This window comes from Heterocephalus glaber, unplaced genomic scaffold (genome assembly GCF_053883595.1).
Source record: "Heterocephalus glaber isolate CG9 unplaced genomic scaffold, H.glaber_assembly_v1.0 deba00001523, whole genome shotgun sequence".
NCBI classification, from domain to species: domain Eukaryota; kingdom Metazoa; phylum Chordata; class Mammalia; order Rodentia; family Bathyergidae; genus Heterocephalus; species Heterocephalus glaber.
The window spans coordinates 9,770,402-9,790,765 of record NW_028258327.1 but is presented as its reverse complement, the minus strand read 5'-3'; the positions used below and the strand labels follow the sequence as shown (position 1 = coordinate 9,790,765).

The 20,364-nt window shown below is 35.2% G+C and overlaps 1 long non-coding RNA gene and 1 pseudogene across 3 annotated transcripts in view; both read left to right on the top strand.

The window, feature by feature from the left end:
- The window catches only part of LOC106010867 (uncharacterized), a 1,054,961-nt gene that overhangs the window by 271,791 nt on the left and 762,806 nt on the right, over nucleotides 1–20,364 (top strand). The window lies entirely within an intron of this gene.
- Nucleotides 17,285–20,010, top strand: LOC101700502 (protein lin-9 homolog pseudogene; annotated as a pseudogene).

Below are 20,364 nucleotides of genomic sequence, written 5' to 3'. Positions count from 1 at the left end.
ACTATGTCCTAACCATTTGGTATAATGTAATTGTAACCACCTAGAAATAGATAGAATTTTATTTTAATGTTTAAAAGGTTTGTAGCTTTGAAACTTAAACTTTTTCCCATCTTCTTTTCTCTGCTGAAAGCTCATTGGGAAGGGCTTACAAAATATCTTTAATAAGTGAAATTTTACAAACACTCACTTATTCAATAATCCATTTATGTTAAGTTCTTTTGTTTAGCACTCCCTAAATATATGGCAAATCAATATATAATTTATTTAATGAGAAGTGAAATTTATAGTGGTAGACTTGATGTGGATATAAGATTTCTTTTGAGGCTATTTTTTGAACTTTTACTATTATTGAACATTATATATTTTATCAGTTCTAACCTTATACCAATATTTTATTGCTTTACTTCACACTAAAAAATGTTTCAGTTCCATGAATAGTCTTCTACTAGGTTTAGAATGAAGCATTGATTCTGGTTGGATTTTTAGAAATGTGTCATTAGATGCATTTTAATTAAAATTTTTAAATTATCTATTATATTCAGGTAATTAGGCTGACCTTTCAAGGAATATGTTTCTCAGAATAAATGCTTACCTTTATTTCCAACTTGTGAATATAAATTTACTTCAGTAAAATAAATTCAACAATTATAAAGTAGCACATCAATGAGTTTAAGCAAAAAGTCGAAAAAATAATGTGACTGGTTCTGTTAAGATTTGGGATCAAATGAGCCTTTTAATAAAAGGAAGGCTTTCACTGTGTTACAAAAACCTTCCCTCACCTTTTTGTGGAAGGGGAATGAGGAATGTCTCACAGTAGAGTAACATCCTTACTGTGACTCAGTAGTTAATGCTGTAGTGGAAAATATATGTGAGTCTTTTGACAGATATCCCAAGAGCCTTTGTTTATACTGGACATATCTTTCAATGTTCAGTCAGCATGTATAAGATTATTTGTAATGTGATCGTATGAAAGTTACTGGTCAAAACACTTTTAGTTCCAGGAAGGAAGCAATTTGAAATTTTCAAAATATAGATAGGTTTTTTTTAGAACTTTTGTTATAAGAAAACTTCAACAATAATAATGCCAACATTATAATGCCATTTCTGTAATAATAGCACTTCTGTTATAAAACATTATTATAAAAGTGCTATTATAAAAAGCTCTTTTATTTAAAATTGATTCAACAAAGTACTAAAATGTCTTCTTATATTATAGAAAATTATCACAAATTTTTCTTGCTTTGCAATGAAATTTTTATTCCATATCTTATTTGATTTTCTGTAAAATGATTTTCAGATTTTCTTCTGATAACCCTGAAGCTTTGGCCAGACTGCTATTTAGGACAGGAAATTACTTGACAGACAAAGTCAAATAATGTCCATTATACTAAACAGAAGCACATAGTATAATTGATTTAATCAAAACTAATTTAGGTCTAAATTATTCTTCATTTATTCTTTACATAAAGGACAGGGTAAATTTTAGGTGTTAAGTATAGAGATATCTATTAAAATATATCTTCTTAGAGCATTTAAACATTATGTGATTATTTAAATTAAGTTGAAGCTATACCTTTTTAGGAAATAATTTATTCATAAAACTTATTAAAGACAAGCAAGACTTTTCTTACAGTCAATATTAAGCACATCAAATCAGAGGCTCATAGGTCTTAAGATAACTTAATTATATACAAGTGGTTGCTATTCATTTTGAAATCCCAGAAAATACATTTAGAAATGAAATGTTATTCAGACTCTCTGGTGTTCAAAAAAAAATGAAATTTCACAAGCCTTAAATAATATAAATATTCATAACTACAATTTTTTTATTATAAAATCAGTCATTGAATCCAATACAGCCTGATTGTCATACCTTTGTTATAGGTGAGTATATGTGTTGGTCACTCTTCTGTCTGCATTATGACTTGTGTGCACAGTATCAAGAATATCCTGAGTAACAAGGATAACTGTCCTTTAAAATACTGCCTCATGATGCCTTTATTCTTTTTAATGAACAAGATATAGAAGCTTGATAGAGTAGAGGGAATTTGGGGTTTAATATTGAATTAGTAACCATAAGTAAAAATGGATTGTATTGTTTACCCAATCAGAGCACCACAAACTCAAAATAACCACTAAAACTATCTCTAATGCTATGTTTTAGGATGACACACTTTGTTAGGTGTTTGCTTCTTATACCACTGACTGTTTGGCTGTCAGAGAGCATCTGCTGCACCGGCATACCGTGGCAGTGTCTATAATTAGCTGACTATGTGCCACTCTTCTGCTGAGAAAAACACCTGCCAGAATGACTGTGGCACAGGAAAATACACAGGTACACAAGTGTATACCAATGGCGTATGTGGCATACTATTGATATTTAACACATTTCAGTATGATTTATAATCAAAATTGTGAAAATACGTGAACAAGTGTCTTCAATATTAAATCAGAATCATATGTCTTAGAAAATCCCTTACGTACTACCTTCTTTAGAAAATGTTAAACTGTTGGGCGATTTGGATGAACCATGCAGTATGTGAAACTCATCTGTAACAGTTGTGCTAAATCATTATTTAGTACATAACTATCTTGAAGGATGAAAGATCCCTTGCATCATGGAGGAGTCTGTTTTGTCTTTTGTCAATCTTTGAGAAAATCCTTCCTTACAGTAAGCTGGAATTGTTTTCCAGAATCATTCACCAACTTCAAAGTTCTTTTCCTTGGTATAATATTGAACAAATCTACATTTTGTTCTTATGATGATTTCAGTTATTAGGTAATGCTTATATTTCATTTTCTCCATCTGAAGGCTTCAAATCCTCAGTTTTCTAAATTTTTCTTTATTTTTGTTTGGTTGTTCTTGTTTCCTTCTGAGTTCTGTAAACTATAAATCCATAAAATACCTTAAAAAATGGTACTTGGGCCTAAATGTATGATTTGACATCACAGAAAATACAAATTGTCATCTTCTGTATATGAAAAACCTTTAAATTTCATAGAGCTATGATTCCATTAATGATGCTATTCACATCACTTGATCTTACTGTCATTAAAAATCACATTCCCCCCAAACATTCACATATTTTGGCAAGTCATACTATTTCAGGCCTTTGGTTTTAGGAACTACAAAGATGGATTTGAAATTTAATGTAAATACATATAACTTACACTATTGTAGTTATTTATTTATTTATTTATTTATTTATTTATTTATCTATCTATCTATTGAGACAGGGTCTCGCTATATAGTTCAGGCTAGACTTGAACTGACTATATAGCCCAGGCTAGCCTTGAACTTCTGGCGATCCTCCTGCCACTGCCTCCAGAGTGCTGGAATTACAGGTGTGTGCCACCGTGCTCAGCCTCTGTCATTTATTTTTATGGCTGTTTCATATTTCCTTATGGAACCTTGAGATCTGAAAATGTGATAAAAATTCTATGCTGTTGTTCAAGTAAGAAATGATGGGGAATTGTTAAAATCAGTACTGAAGAGTCTTTGTCTATATTTCTAAAGTTTAGGTACATGTGTCTACCGTATTAATATTAAAATATTTCACTTTAGAAATTTACTATTAATTCTTAAAATTATAATTATTGAATTTGCTTTCTTATTTCTCTAACATTTGTGCAAATTGTCATTTCTTGTCCTTTTTGGTGGGGAGACTTGAAATAATGCAACAGTATTAGCTTCTTGATATTGATGAAATAAAAAAAATTGATAAGTGGTGAATTTTGTTAGTTCTAGAAAAAAGGTTATTACTATCAACCAAGACAGCTTAGAAAGTAGAATTTAACTTCATGAATTTACCAAATTCTAAGTTCTGTGGTTTAGCCTTGAGGACCATGTGAATGGATCTTTTTCTCAGAAGGTCACTTATATTAATTAGTCACTTTGGAGATAAAAGTGTACAAACCAAATTGCAATCAATTTATAAGACACTTCACTTTTCCTGGGACTTTCAGGCACTATATATACATTCACATAACATTAAATTTTTCTCAGAAATTTATCTTGGTAAGCATGAAATTAAATGAAATGTTGCAGAGTGCATCTGTAGCAGTATCTTCAATCTGGTCACTTTAGATTAGGAATGACTTGTTTAAATCTGCAAGTATGAATACCACTTGTTTTATGTTCTAAACTCAAACTCTGGTTTTCCTGTTCAGACATAGCAGTCTCTCTCAGATTGACAAGTCTTTCTTTGTGTATATTAAGTCATTCATCCAAGTCTTGCTATTGTCTGGGAGACTTTTCTTTTAAATGACATATTTCTGATTAGTTCTATTGTATATCAACTTTGTAACCCTGAAAGACATTTTACTTTTTATATTTCCATCTGAAAAAACTTCAGACCTCTATGAATTTATGGCTGACATCTGAATCTAGCCTAGGCAATATATTGGTCAGCTTTCTTGCTGCTTGGACACAATACCCAATACCCATAACTTAGAAGAGGTTTAATTTGGTTTACAGCTTAAGAGGATTCAGTCCATACTTGGCTAGATTCAAGGGAGAATATCATGAACAAAGAGAGTTTCAGAACAAAGAGGGTTGGTTACTTCATTGTGGCCAGGAAGCAGAACATGGGAGCAGTGCCAGAGACCATATAAAATATTCGGTATAATGCCTCCATGACCCACCTAGACATAGCCAGAAGCCCAGAAGTGGGCTTTGCTGATCCCCTGTACATTACTTAATGGAGTCACGCTGACATATCATGATTGCTGGTCACAGTCCACCACTTGTCAACTTGACACTCAAAGACATCTCCATAAATCATACTTAATCTCCAAATAAACATGTAAATTAGTAATTTTGCCTAACACAATACTATTTTGCTTATGACTGAAAACTTAATAATCCCTTCCCCAAACACTCAACAGTTCTAGCATTGCCCAAAAGTCTAAGTTAAAGTCTCTTCTGAGACTAAATGTGTATTGTGAGCTGCAAACCCCTATAAAAAATTTTAAAAAGCAAGTCACAGGATCCGAAAGTACAATGGCACAGATCAACATTCCCATTCCAAAAGCAAGGAATAGTGGAATGAAAAAGAATCAGTTGAAAGCAGGACTGAACCTCAGCAGGGCTTACATTAAATCCTGTAGCTCCATATCTGGTGTTAGAGTCCCATAGTGGTGAGATGTGAGTTCTAGAGGACTTGGGTGGCCTCACCTCTATGACCGGACCAGTTGTAGCCAGCAAGTCCTCTTCCCAGCTGACTCCATTTACTGTCTGCAGCTTTCCTTAGTTGTTTTCCAGATTCCTGGCATCTCCAACTTCCTAGAGTCTCCTGAAACTTTGCCTTCATTACCACAGCTTCATACACTGATATCTTAGAGACTCCTTACCTGAACTTTCAGGCCTTCCTTTCAAATCTGGATGAAAGCCTCCTTGACACAAAAACTCTTGCATTCTGTTTGCCAGAAAAACCATTATCACAGGGAAGATGCTAAGGTATGCTGACAATGAAAGCAGTAGCCAGGTGCCCTTAGATCATGGCTGCAGTGGCCTTTGGATCCCTGGATAAGTGAGCATGGTGAAGTGACTCCATGGAATCAGTTCCCTAGGAGGCCCTTCTTAAAAAGGGGTATAAGAATTCTCTTCTTAAATGAAACTTTGACACTTCTGCAACATTGAGCCTGGGGCGGGTAAGTTCTTGCTAATTTTTGAGACGTTCTCAAGGTGTCTTTCTTGTAATCCCTGTACAAAGTAAGTGGTTTCTTATTTTAAAAAGTTTTAGTACTTGGTACATAGTGATTACATTCATTGATGTATGCAACTCATCTTAATACTTTTTATATCTGCCTCCCACTCCTTCCCTCATCCCTTTGTCCCCTTCCCTTTTTTTCAAAAGATCTATCTTCCTGTTTTGCATTATCTTTTATTTTTCTCTTTAATTTATTTATAATTGTCAAATCTCTTCAGAAACCATTCCCTCTTTGACCCCAACTTTACATGTTCTTTTAAAGCAAAATTTAAGTTTTTCAAACTTTCCAGCCTTGCTTTTTGTAAATTCTTACTACACATCTGGTTAAATGAAGCCAGCAATACCAGTGCACACCCTGAGTGTTGGGATGCCTTGAAATTTTCTCCACTAGATCAAGTAGTTAACTTCCCTTAACCTCAGTTTCCTGCAAAATCTCAGGTCAGGGGCAAAATGCACATGCATTCTTTTTCTTTTTTTTTTTTTTTTTGCCAGAGTACAACACACATGGTCTGTCATCCAATTGCATATGAATTCCTTGTTCTCTACTACAATCTCCTAAGCCTGGCCTTTACAATCCCCATTCCCATTATGATCCTATGAGCTTTGACAAGAATCCCCCAGCAGGTTCTGCTTACAAGATTTGAGAGTTTCTATTGCTTACATCTCCATACCTTTCCAGACTCTTCCTGCAAATCTGAATGAGATGCACAGGTGTAGTCATAGTGATGACTCTATTCCTGGTATCAGTTTTTTAAATTGGTCACTTTTCCTGTTTCTAGGACATAATACACAATACTCACAACTTAACGGAGGATATATGTAATTTGGCTCATTGCCTAATGATTTCATATGATCCAGTCCATGGTTGGCTAATTCCAAGGCAAGAATATCATGGCAGAAAGATGTTGTAGAGCAAAGATGTTCAATTCATGGAAGGCAGGAACCAGAGCAGGATATGGGATGTATATATATACGTATAATCATCTTGCTGAAGTTTATTTTGGCATATAGTAATATGTCATTTAATTTAAATTTAATTATTCTCAATTATTATCTATGCTTGAAAGTTGGTAAATTTTTATTGATTTATATTGACCTCATATATGGGCCTTATATATGGAAAATTTGTAGGCCCACAAATATGGAGCACATGTTATGGTTAAGCTTGATTGGCTTGGGTGCTTCTCAGAGAATTGGTGGAGCACACTCATGAATGTGTCTACATGAGTCATAGAGATGTGACCTTGGGTATTATATATAGTCCCTCATCTCTTGCACTCTGGCACTGTTTCCATGCTCTGCTTCCCAGCCCTCAGAAACTGTGTAAGCAGCTTCACTCCCCAATGCCCTTCCACCATGATGTTCTTCGTTTGTACTCTACTGAATTCGTGGAAAATGTGAGCTAAATTAAACCTCTCCTCCTTTAAATTCTGGGTATTAGGTATTTTTTCTCAGCAATAGGAAAGCTTGCTAATATGGCCATTTTATGCTTCATGTATTTGAGATATACTTAATTATTTATTTTATTATTGAGTTTGAGACCAAAATTAGCAAAAGGAATGGGTTGAGAAAGGTGGGAGGAGTTGGGTTAGTGTACTGTAATCATCTCTTGCACAGTTTTTTTTCTCCTTATAAAAACTGGGCCACCTCTTTTTTAAATTTTACTTGTTAGCACAGGTTTACAGGACATGCATTTTACAATCATCTTGCAGAGTTGGTACATATACATAATACAGATTATTTCTTTATTTTTATCCCTTCCCTTCCCCTCCCTTCTCCTCTAGTTTCCCTTTCCCTCTTTTCATTCTTTCTGATATTATTAATATTAAATCATGTTTATGCATATAATAGTGACATTTGTTGAGATTGTTAGGATCCTTTACATGGCATATCTTCACTCTACCTATTTCCCCACCTCTTTACCACCACTTGCCTTTGGTCTTCTGGACCACTTTCCATGTGGAAGAGCTCCATCCCCTTGTCTCCTATCCTTTCTTTATTTTTCTTAGTCTGTACTTTGCCTTATTCAAATGAGTTACCATATGGTATTTAAGCTTGTGTGTCTGATTTATTTCATTCAATGTTATATTTTCCAGTTGCATCCATTTTCCTACAAATGTCTACAATTTGTCCGTCTTTATATTTTTTAACTTTACATAATCTTTCTTGGTTCTTATTTTTCCCCCATTCCCTATGCTCCCTTCACCCCCTCCACCCCTCCCTATTTACAAAGACTTTGTTTCCATTTTTTCCTTTTCTTATAATTTTTCCTTTCCCTTCTTTCCTGTCCCCTTCCCCTCGCACTTCCCCTACCCCTTTGAACCTTTTCTTCCTATTTCAAGGATTTTAGATCTGTGCTTATTTTCTAAACTTTCTAAAGGAAACCACTAATAATCTAAATATGTACTGATGATATTTTAAGATTTAAGTCTTCTTCCCTTCCTGTGGCTCTGTGCTCCAAATTCACATGGCCAGTTTTTTCCCATTGTAGTAAATATGGTAAAGTTATCTAAATATGGCAAAATTATCTAAATATGGTAAAGTTGCTAAATTATGCTTAATTTTTTCCTTACATTTTCCTTCCATATTCAATTTATTAACAAAAGTAACTGATGTAAAATATATTTCTATATATTTTTTCCATGTCTATTTTTAATGTCTTATTCTGAAGTGCTAATTGCCCTAGGCAATTTATAACACTGTAAAAGGATTACCTACTCCCCACATCTCTTATAGTAATCTATTTCTGTTTTCATGGCATTTAACACAATCAGAATTACTTGTTTGTCTGTTAAATTCATTTTTTATTAGGCTGTAATCTTGCAAGAGTGGGAACCACATTAAATTTGCTCTTCCCTGTGTTCCCAGTGCCTAATATATTATTGTTACTTATTAGTCTCCTAATAAATAGAAGACATTCCATTAAAAAGTCATACTATATTGAGTTAGTTTTCCTGTCTCATACATTTTTATAATTTTACAATGAATATATTCTTAAATTTGGGGGGATAGATTTCTTAGTCTGGATAGGGATTGGGTTGATCAGATAATTTGAAAAGTCCTATTATTTGCTCCTGTTATTCCTAAATATTTGAGTGGTGATCTGTTTAGTAATTAAAAAGAAACTATTCTACCTGCTTCATTATTTTTATTAGTTATATATTTGCATGTATTTCTATCCTCTTTTAGAATATTTAATACTATTATGGAGGGCAAATCTACCTATGTATGATTTATTTCATTGGTTAATATTTTTTTACTATGTTGTTGGCCCTTCATCAAAAGTTATTTTTTAGCATGTTCACCATACATGAAGTTTACATTTACTTTAAGGAGTAAGTACATGTACTTAACATATTTTGGTTCTTTTTTTCCCCCTCTTCTCCTCCCCACCCATCTCCCTCCCTCCATATCTAGATCTTCTTTCCCCATTATCATCATTATTGGTACTGATTTTTTTAGTTCATGTTTGCAACATATAATGATTACATTCATTGTAGGTATTTGATACATGTACATAATGCCTCTTAAATCTTTTTCATCCTCTTCCACTCTCACCCTGCCCTCACTCTCAGTTTCTTGGACTTCTCATTTTCAAAAGAACTATCTCCCTGTTTCCTTTTATCAATCTTTTATTTTGCTCTTTACATTACTCAAATAAGAGAAGTGATATTATATTGAAGCTTATGTATATGATTTCTTGCACTTAACATTATGTTTTCAAGGTGTATCCATTGTCCTACAATGTCTCAAATTTCTCCTTTGTTATAGCCAAGTAATATTACATTATGTATAGATATCACATTTTAGTTATCCATTCATCTGTTGATGGACATATAGGTTGCTTCCTGGATTCAAATATTATGAATTGTGCTACTATAACGTTGCTATACATATAACATTGGTATATATATTTTACTATAATATGATGTCTTTAGGTCTTTTGAGAAGACACCCAGAAGAGGAATAGCTGTGCACTAAATGAAATTTATATTTTTATATTTTTTGAGAAATCTCCATACCGATTTCCTTAATGGTTGTGCTAGTTTATATTTTCTACCCCACCTCACATTTGGACATTTGTTATCATTTGATTTTTTAGTTCATTTCCATTCTTCTAGTGTAAGATGAAATCTTAGAGGTTTTCTGGGTTTTTTTTTTTTTTGGTACCAGGGATCGAACTTGGGTCCTTGCACTTGCGAGGCAAGCGGTGGAACCACAGAGCTAAATCCCCAGCCTTCTTAGAGTTGTTTTTAATTTGCGTTTCTCTAATAGCCAGAGATGTTGAACGTTTTTGCATGTTTATTGGCTATGTGTACTTCTGAGAAGTGTCTATCCATTTCACTGCCCATATTTTCAGTGGGTCTTTTATTTTACGTTTTTTTCTTTTGAGTTCTTTATGTATTCTAGATATTAATCCTCTCTCCATCTAAGAAATATCTGGCAAATATTTTCCTATTCTGTAGGTATTCTCTTCATACTGTTGATTATATCCTTTACTGTGCAGAAGAATTTTTATTTAATATAATGGCATTTGTTGTTTTTTGCTGTTATTTCTTGTGCAATTGGAGTTCTGTTCAGAAAGTCCTTGTCTACACTCCTGACTTCAAGTGTTTTAAACATTCTTTCTTTCACTTACTAAAAAATCCTATCTTTCCACTACTGTATGCTTTTGGCTTCTTTGTCAAAGATCAAATAGCTGAATGTGCCTGGGTTGTTTCTGCATCCCTTATTTTACTTAGAATTTTTATGTCTTATTGCTTTAGTTTTGCTACTTCATGAGTCTAGGAATCTATTTCTTCCAATTTTTTGGAATACAGTTTTTCACAATAGTTACTGTCTTCTGGATTTCCAGTGTCTGTTGAGATTTCAACTTTTTTATTTTGAATTGCATTGATGTCTTTTCCCTCTTTCCTTTATTTATTTATTTTTATTTTTTTGGTACTGGGGATTGAACTCAGGTCCTTGAGCTTGTGTGGCAGGCAGCAGAACCACTGATCTTCCTCTTTCTTTTGATAAGTTTGGCAAGTGTTCATTTATTTGTGCATCTGTAAGGTGGAGAAGAGGCAAGGGAAGACAAGAGGCTGGGTAACATAAGGAAGAGCAAATACAGTAGAATTTCGAGGACAAAAGGTCAATATAAAAGAAGATGGGAATGTCTAAAAGAGAGGAGGATATAGGGGAAAAGCAAACTTAAAGGGAAAAATTTTTAAAGTTGGAGAAACAGAAAATTAGAAAATAGTATTTTTATAGAAGCTACAATTGAAGAAAGGAAATAAGAAGATGAGAAGAGAGAGAAAAAATAAACAACAGTGAAATCAACCCCCCCCCCCCCCAAAATCTAACAGGGACCTGGATCCAGGACTCCAATAAGAGAATGAACATCAATTCCTTCCTGACCACTATGCCATAAAGCCCGAGTCTCCACACTATTACTTTCTTGACTTAATTGCACTCTGATTGCAGGCAGCCACACATTGACTTGGTGGATGGGCATGTCATGCATGGAGGACTCTGTTGGCAGGAAGGTGGGTGGACTCACGTACCTACAGTAGTGGACTCCTGGCAGAGTCAGCTAGAGTATGGTTTGTTTTCTTAACTTCTCTCTGGCCAGAGTTGGGGAGCTTACCTTTCCAGTTGTGAGTGAGAGGACACCACAGGAATGCAGCTATCTCAGTATTTGGAGAGAGGGTAATGAGGGTGGAAGAGTGGCTTCTAAACAGAGTCTGTCCCAGAAGTCTGGCATGTGTACACTAGTTTGATCCCTCAGTATATCTGCAATACTCTCACGAGGGCAGCTTCCAGAAGTGCAGGGTGTGGTAGTGGTGCAGAGCAGCCATGGCCATGCCACTTCCCCTTTGCAACTATTGAGGTGTTTGGTTTGATCTATACACATCATCTTTCCTTTTGATTGTCTGTTTTAGAGTGTAAGTACCTCCCCACTTGAAAACCTTTGTTTTCAGTGAATCTTCTCTGAGCATCTCTGATGAGACTTTGCCTCTTAGTCAGTCATGTTGGATCCCCTCAATCATAAGTTTTCATAATTGTTAATTATTTTTGACAGGTATAGCTTTATTAGTGATGTATTGGCCAGGTGTACCATTATTAAGACAAAAATATCTGACATACACGTTAGAGATTTTATTTGAACCATGGTTTCAGAGGATTCAGTCTGTGATCAGCTGGCTCCAAGGCAAAAAACATTATGATGTAAAGACGTAGTGGAGCAAAGCTCCCCACTTTGTGGCACAGGGGAAAAGTGTTAGTTGGAGTATACCCTCCAAAAGCATGCCTCACTTCCTCTAACTGGGCCTCACCTCCTAACAGCGAATTAAACTATGAACATCAGTGGATTGATCTACTGATGAGTATGGTGTCACCATGATCACCTCCACAGGACTCTTTTCATCCAGTCAAGTTGGCACTTAAGAGTAATTGGCTGAAATCCGTCCTTAGAATTTGTATTTCTCATGAATTTATTAATGGCTGTATTTCCTGCAAATTGGCATTTGGCAGTCATGTTTTATTCTGTAGGCTAAAGTACATTTTTTTCTTTTATAGTTTTCTCTCTATTGTTCTCTCTTTTTTCCAATGCCAGTTTCAATGCTGTTTTATTAACTTGTTCAAAAATTTCCTAAGGAATCTTGATTTTTAAGCTTCTTTTTTCCCCACTGATACTATAAATGACTAGAAGACAAGATAAACTTTGCAAATGATGCTATGTGTGACAATTGTTATATCCCTTGTAGTTTTCTCTACTTCTTTCTTGCCATTGTTTTTTGATTAATAGGTGAATTTTGAAATATTATTTGTATATCTTATAATTATTCTTCATTTTGTAAAAAATTATTTTATTGGTACATTTTAGGTATAAAATACATCTAATTTCATCTTTAATTTCCTCTGTGACCCATTGGTTGTTCAGGAGGGTGTTATTTAATTTCCATGTATTTGTGGGAGTTTTGTGGTTTCTTATGTTATTGACCTCCAATTTTATTGCACTATGGTCTGATAATATACAAGGGCTAACTTCAATTCTTTTGCATTTACTTAGACATGTCCTATGAGCTACCATGTGGTCTATTTTGGAGAATGACCCATGTGCAGCTGAAAAGAATGTGAATTTTGAAAGGAATTCTGATTTTGTGGGGTGGAACACTCTGCAAACCTCTATTAAGTCTATTTGTTGAATAGCTTGGTTCAGTTCTAAAATTTTGTTGTTAATTTTTTGTCTAAATGATTTGTCTATTTGTGATAGTGGGGTATTAAAGTCCCCCAATACAATTGTATTAGTCTTTATTTGATTTCTCATGTCCATTAATATTTGTTTTGTATAGTTGGGGCATTCATATTTGGTGCATATATATTAATGATTGTCAACTTTTCGTCTTGGATTGTTCCCTTCACAAGGATATAGTTACCATCTTTATCTCTCTTAATTAGTTTTGGTTTGAAATCTACTTTGTCTGCAAATAAGATTGCTACCCCTGCTTTTTTCTGGGTTCCTGTCATGTGGAGAACTGTTTTCCATCCTTTTACTTTCAGTCTATGAATTTCTTTATGAGTTAGGTGTGTTTCTTGTATACAGGATATTGCTGGATTTTGCTTCTTTATCCATTCTGTCAGTCTATTTCTTTTGATTGGTGAATTGAGGCCATTAACATTGAGAGTTATAATTGATAGATATTGACTCATCCTTGTCATGATGTTTTGCTGTTGTTGGCTCTTTTATTTCTTATTTTTTCTCCCTTTCCCTTTAGTGTCTTACCTTGCCTGGTGGCTTTCCTCTGTTGGGCCTCATGGAGTTGTGACCTTCATTGTCTTCTTCTAGGATATTGCTTAGAATTGTTTGGAGTGCTGGTTTGGTATTCATGAAATTTCTCAGGTGTTCTTTGTCGTGGAAGTATCTAATTTCCCCATTGATTTTGAAAGATAATTTTGCAAGACACAGCAGTCTAGGTTGGAAGTTATTTTCTTTTAGGGCTTGAAATACTTCACTCCAGTCTCTCCTTGATTTGAGGGTTTGTGTTGAGAAATCTGGTGTGATTCTGGTGGGCTTTCCTTTGTAGGTGATTTCTTTCTTTTCCCTAACTGCCTTAGGATTTTGTTCTTCTGTTGAGTTTCTGGGATCTTGATTATTATATGTCTAGGTGTAGATTTTTTTTGATCATGGCTATTTGGAGTTCTATATGCCTCACTTATCAGTATGTCCAATTCTCCACCTCTGTCTGGGAAGTTTTCTACTATTACTCCTTTGAACAGTTTTTTTCATGTCAATTGTAATTTCTCCTGCTTTATCGTGTACTCCTATCAGTCTTATGTTATTCTTTGCATCATCTAGCAGCTGCTGGATTGATTTCTTCTGCTCCCTTACTATTTTGAAGAGATCTCTGTTTTCATGGTCCTTCACCGCAATCCTGTCCTCTATATCTGATATTCTATCTTCAGATTCCCTTAATCTGCTCTGCATGCTTTCAATGGAGCTTTTAATCTCCTGAATATCTGTTTGAATATGTTTCATAGATTCCATTTCTTTCTTATATTGGGTGATCATGGTTTCCATTTCTTTTTTATGGTGGGCCTTCATGGCTTCCAGCATGTTTCTGAGCTCATCTAGTTTTTTTATCTGTTTCTGTTCTAGAGCGTCTAATCATATCTTTCCCTCTGCTCACCATCTCTGTAGTTATCTGGGAAATTATTTCTGTTTTGAATTTTTCTAGAGCCTCATCTGTTTTGCTACTTCCTGTGCTATCAGTTTAGGGTGTTCAGATGGTTGATTTTCAGACTTTTCCACCTCATTTTCCCCAGAATTTGCCTTTTGTGTGGTAGAAGTCTGAGTTTGTGCCCTATTTAAATGTCTTCTCATTTTTGCTTTGTACTGTCCTTGGTTTAATTCCTGGGTTGATACTTTGAATTTGTTTATTGTAAGTATCTTTGTTGATGTATTCAGAACCCTTATGGAATGATTGGTTCTCAGAGGTGTCTTCCAGATATAGCTGGTCTTTAGGTTTTGAGTCTCTAATGGCTCTGAGGTTGTCTCATTTGCATTATACCAGGAGGGACAACTGATTAGATCAATCACAACACCTTAGCCCAAGTGATACAGTTAGCAACACAATTGCATCAAGTACCTCTTCCAAAATGACAATTTGTGGTAGTTATTAATCTATCTCCTTTAACAATGTGAATTAAATCAAAATCAAGGACCAACCCAACATATGTTTATAGTGAATAAACTCTTCAATATAGCAACTTTACCCTTTGGGTTGGGGAGTTTGAGGGAGTGGGGAGGGAGGAATACATAAGTAGAAGGATAGGGGAAGGTTAGCAGTGAGGCCAGAGGGCACAGTCAAGAGAAAGAAAGAGAAGAAAAGAAAGATAAAGAAGAAATATGAATTAGGGGCAGAATAGGAACACAAAGGGAGATGAAGAACAATGTGGGAAAGCAAGGGAGTGAGGCAGAGAGAGAGAGAGAGAGAGAAAAGAGAAAAGAAATAAAAAAGAAAAATAAAACATTTTAAAAGAGTAGCAAAGCAGAAAAAAATTAAAAATAAGAACAAAAAAATAGTGGTAATGTTGAAATTAACAAATAAAAAATAAAAATGAAGGGCCTCCTTCAGGGTATGTCTCTGCTGTCACAATAGACAACGTGGGCAGAAATGTGCAATTGTAAGTCAATGAGTCTCAGTAAGGCAGTCACAGACTAGTGAGATTCAGGCAGATTTCTGGCTGCAAGTCCTAAGTTGAACTCCCTGTTCTCCTGCAGGGTTGAACTCTGCAAGTTTCTACTGCAGGTTCTAGCTGCCTTTCCCCTGAAGATAGTCCAGGTTCCAATGGGAGGTGACGATCCCTCCAACTTACCAAGTAGGGTGGTCTGGTGTGCCTTTATTGCAGGGATTCTCTTCACTTTTCCAGTGGGCTTCAGTTTTCATCAGGGAGCCTGAGAGAGGCCCTCTCTCTGTTGTTCACTTCTGCAGCACAGGACAATGGCCTTTATGCTCCCCTGTGCCTCTGTAGTGTGGATCCAAGTAGCGGCTCGGTCTCCTGGTCAAAAGTGGCCCTGAGCGAGCAGGACTGATCTGGGCGCACTCAGCCCACCCCTACTCTACCTGAGCACACCACCAAGCTGGAGGCCGGTGGGCAAGCCCGGGAGTCCTCACTGGCTCAGTCTCCTGCTACAATTATTCTTTAAAAGTTGACTTTAATAAAATTAGTCCACGGTGACAATGAATTATTTTATAAATTTATCATTCATTCATGTTAACATATGGGTTTTTGCTGTTCATATTATTATAAACCCATAGGGATATGATTTTAATTAAAACTTTTAAAACTTTCACCAGTTTCATCAAATCCAAAATAGCTGGATTTATAGGACTGTATTCATTTTTGGGTTTAAATTTTAATTTCTCTGTAGTCCTTCTCCAACTATGGACATCAACAAAGTGACCTATTTTTCTATAGACATGTTTTCAATTGATAATTCTCTGTTAATAATTGCAGACAGCTTACTATATGTTCTACACTGAGTAAAAAAACATTCATAGCTCTTCCTTCATGGAAACTGTGAAGTCAAAGTTTGAGTAAATAAATACATATATAATTACAAATTGGGATAAGTATTTGGAGAAATAATGTATATTAAAAGAATAAAAGGAAACATTTTCATTATCTTAGTTTATTATCTGAAACTTAACCTCTTTCATGAGTTGTAGAGATACATTTTTACTGTCTGCTACATATGTCCAATGAGTGTAAAGGTGTGTTGTGTTAAAACTAATGTCTCTGTTTCCTACTTCTCTTCCTCTCTTACTTTCTACACCTCTTCCTTCTTTTACCTCCTCCTCTTTCTCATTTTTATATCATTTATTAAATACCTACATTAGTCCACTAAATTTAGCAGGAACTGTACAGTTAGTAACTCTGGTTAATTTGACTTTCGGGTAACTATTGATATTTGTATGCTCATTTTATGGATAGGAAAATTGAAGGGCATAAAAATGAAATACCTTATTCTTGGTCACTCAGTAGCAAATTTTCAGTGGTAGTCTTCTGTTTCCAGAGTTCATGTTCTTTCTGTTATAATACCAGGTTCCCAACGTTTACTGAGTGTTGTGTTGAGATTATATATATATATTATATATATTATATATAATATATATTATATATATATTATATATAATATATATATTATATATAATATATATTATATATATTATATATAATATATATATTACTCCCCATGTAATACATAGTATCTTAAGTGACATATCAGACTTAAGTGCTAAGTAATCCCCCTAATGTCACATAGATATTAAGAACTGAAGTGAGGTATGAGTGCAAATCCATGGCCTTACTCATTCTTGTTGACCATTTACCATTATTTCTTTTTCTGACTATTAAATAGAGTACATTTTTAATTTCTTATCTTGCCTACTTGGACCCAGAGGTCATAGATTAACTTTTTATAAGTTCTCAGTAATTTTATATTAATTGAAAATTTCTACGTAGCTTATTTAATAAGTTCTTAGAATTGTATAAAATTTATTTGAAATAATTTTATTCATTTTTAAAGTAATGAGGGGCGGCGCCGGGCAGCGCTGCGCATTCGAACCTCCCTCGCAAAGACAGTTTCCGCCCCACAATGCACCGCGGCGGGGCAGCCTTTGAAAAAGCGGCACGGCTTGTTCAAGATGGCGGAGCTCGACCAGTTGCCTGACGAGAGCTCTTCAGCAAAAGCTCTCGTCAGTTTAAAAGAGGGAAGCTTATCTAACACATGGAATGAAAAGTACAGTTCTTTACAGAAAACCCCTGTTTGGAAAGGCAGGAATACAAGCCCTGCTGTTGAAATGCCTTTTAGAAATTCAAAACGAAGTCGACTCTTTTCTGAGGAAGATGATAGACAAATAAATACAAAATCACCTAAAAGAAACTAGAGAGTTGCAGTGGTTCCACAGAAATTTACAGCAACAATGTCAACACCAGATAAGAAAGCTTCACAGAAGATTGGTTTTCGATTACGGAACCTACTCAAGCTCCCAAAAGCACATAAATGGTGCATGTATGAGTGGTTCTATTCAAATATAGATAAACCACTTTTTGAGGGTGATAATGATTAGTGTGTATGTCTAAAGGAATCTTTTCCTAATTTGAAAACAAGAAAGTTAACAAGAGTAGAATGGGGGAAAATCAGACGGCTTATGGGAAAACCACGGAGATGTTCTTCTGCATTTTTTGAGGAAGAGAGATCAGCATTAAAACAGAAACAGCAGAAAAAAAGGCTCTTACAACAAAGGAAAGTTGCAGATGTTTCACAGTTCAAAGATCTCCCAGATGAAATTCCTTTGCCCTTGGTTATTGGAACCAAAGTTACAGCACGACTGTGTGGCGTTCATGATGGTCTGTTCACAGGACAAATAGATGCTGTGGATACTCTTAATGCTACTTATAGAGTGACTTTTGATAGGGCAGGGCTTGGGACTCATACCATCCCTGACTATGAAGTTCTTAGTAATGAGCCTCATGAAACCATGCCAATCGCTGCCTTTGGACAGAAACAGCGGCCACCTTGATTTTTCATGACCCCGCCACGGTCACATTATACTCCTCCTCTTCAGTCACCGGGTGCAGACAACGATCCTTTATTAGGACAGTCACCTTGGAGAAGTAAAATATCTGGCTCTGACACTGAAACATTGGGTGGCTTTCCAGTAGAATTCCTTATTCAAGTGACTAAATTATCAAAAATTCTCATGATTAAAAAGGAACATATCAAGAAATGAAGGGAAATGAACACAGAAGCAGAAAAACTGAAATCATATTCCATGCCCATTGGCATTGAATTTCAGCGGAGATATGCAACAATTGTTCTAGAACTTGAACAACTGAATAAGGACCTAAACAAAGTCTTGCATAAAGTTCAACAGTATTGTTATGAGCTTGCTCCGGACCAGGGTCTGCAGCCCGCGGATCAGCCCACAGACCAGCGCCGGCGCTGCGAGGAGGAGGCACAGGAGATCGGAGATCCTGCGGATCCGCAACGCCTCAGCGGGACAGCCCTGCGTCAAAAACGGAAGCCTCACAGACTTAATCTCCAGGCTCACAGCTGTCTTATTACAAATTAAGTGTCTAGCAGAGGGAGGAGACCTGAATTCCTTTGAGTTCAGATCACTCACAGACTCATTAAACTACATCAAGAGTACAATAGATGCTTCTAATATCAGTTGCTTTCAGAATAATGTAGAAATCCATATTGCACATATTCAGAGTGGCCTGAGCCAGATGGGAAACTTACACGCCTTCCCAGTGAATAACACCAACACAAACTGAGTACGGGCTGCGTTTTTCCAGCTGCATCGGACACTGGTTTTGAGAAGTTCTTTTCCTTTGCATAGGCTCCCAACACCAAATAACTTATCTGCTGAAAAATAAGGGAAACTTAAATCTCTAAGGCATTTTAATGTACTGCTTGTTAAACTAGCATTGCTGACCAGCATATATTTATTTTCCTTCTGTTATTCATATGCAGTAGGATTGCTTATATTCATGTTTATGAGCAAGTATTTTTAAACTGAAAATGTCTATAATACAAATTCACGGAAGAATGTTTGCCTTTTCTTTTAATGTGCGTGAATTCAACCCAACGCATGGAGACAACTACTGCAACAGAGAGCATGAAGAAACATGGCCTTTTATGCAGTGGTGAGTGCGGAGGTTCCAGCTGGAAAAGGACCGCTCTGGTGGAGTTAGCTGGTCACCACCGCAGTCTTTAGGAGAGAGTCAGGCGGCGTGCGGAGCTCTAGTTTAAGGAAGCCACTGGAGAAAGAGCGGAAATGCGGACTTTAGAAGTATATGTGACGTATAATTGCAACAGGACGTGGTTCTATAGATCTTTTTATAATAATAAATATTTTAATTTATCATAATTTATAAGAGAAGCATTTGTTGTTTGCCTGTTGAAAGAAAATGAAGGAGCAGGAAAAAACCATTACTGCGCAGTGCTGAACCTTCTGCAGGTGGATTTGGCATGTCTCTCCCATCAGTTCAGGGCAAAAAGTGCTATTGTTATGAGATTTATATTTTAAAAAGACTGATAACACACTATTTTCATATTTTTTGTTTATTTGCACAACTTAAACCAGACGACTGGTTAAAATCCACAATACACAATTTATAAAATAAAGTTTTGTATGGAAAACAAAATAACTAATGTGAATTGCAGAAAAAAGATTTGTTTTTTGCTTGTTTGGGTTTTATTTTGTGTTTTAAGGAAAACCTGCCTAAAATATTAATCTTGTAAAAAGTATGTATTTTGAATTTTCCTTGTTTTAATAGAGAATATTATAAAGTCAAAATATAATAAATTGTTTTCAAATTTAGAGTTTAATATATAGCTGTAGATGTGGTTTTGATTCTTTTGGAAGTTTCATAAAATGAGACTTTTTATATGTTAATGTATGATAAAACTGAAATAAGATTACTTTCCAAATATGAAATTTTTGTATAGTTTTAAAATGCTTCTGTGTTCTTTGTTGGTATTGTGCTACTGCAAAACTTAAATGGAGAGCTTATATTTAGCTAAACTTTTATGTTAATAAGAAATGCATAAATCTTTTATTCTTAATATTTGCAATTCTAAATAAACTGGTCTATG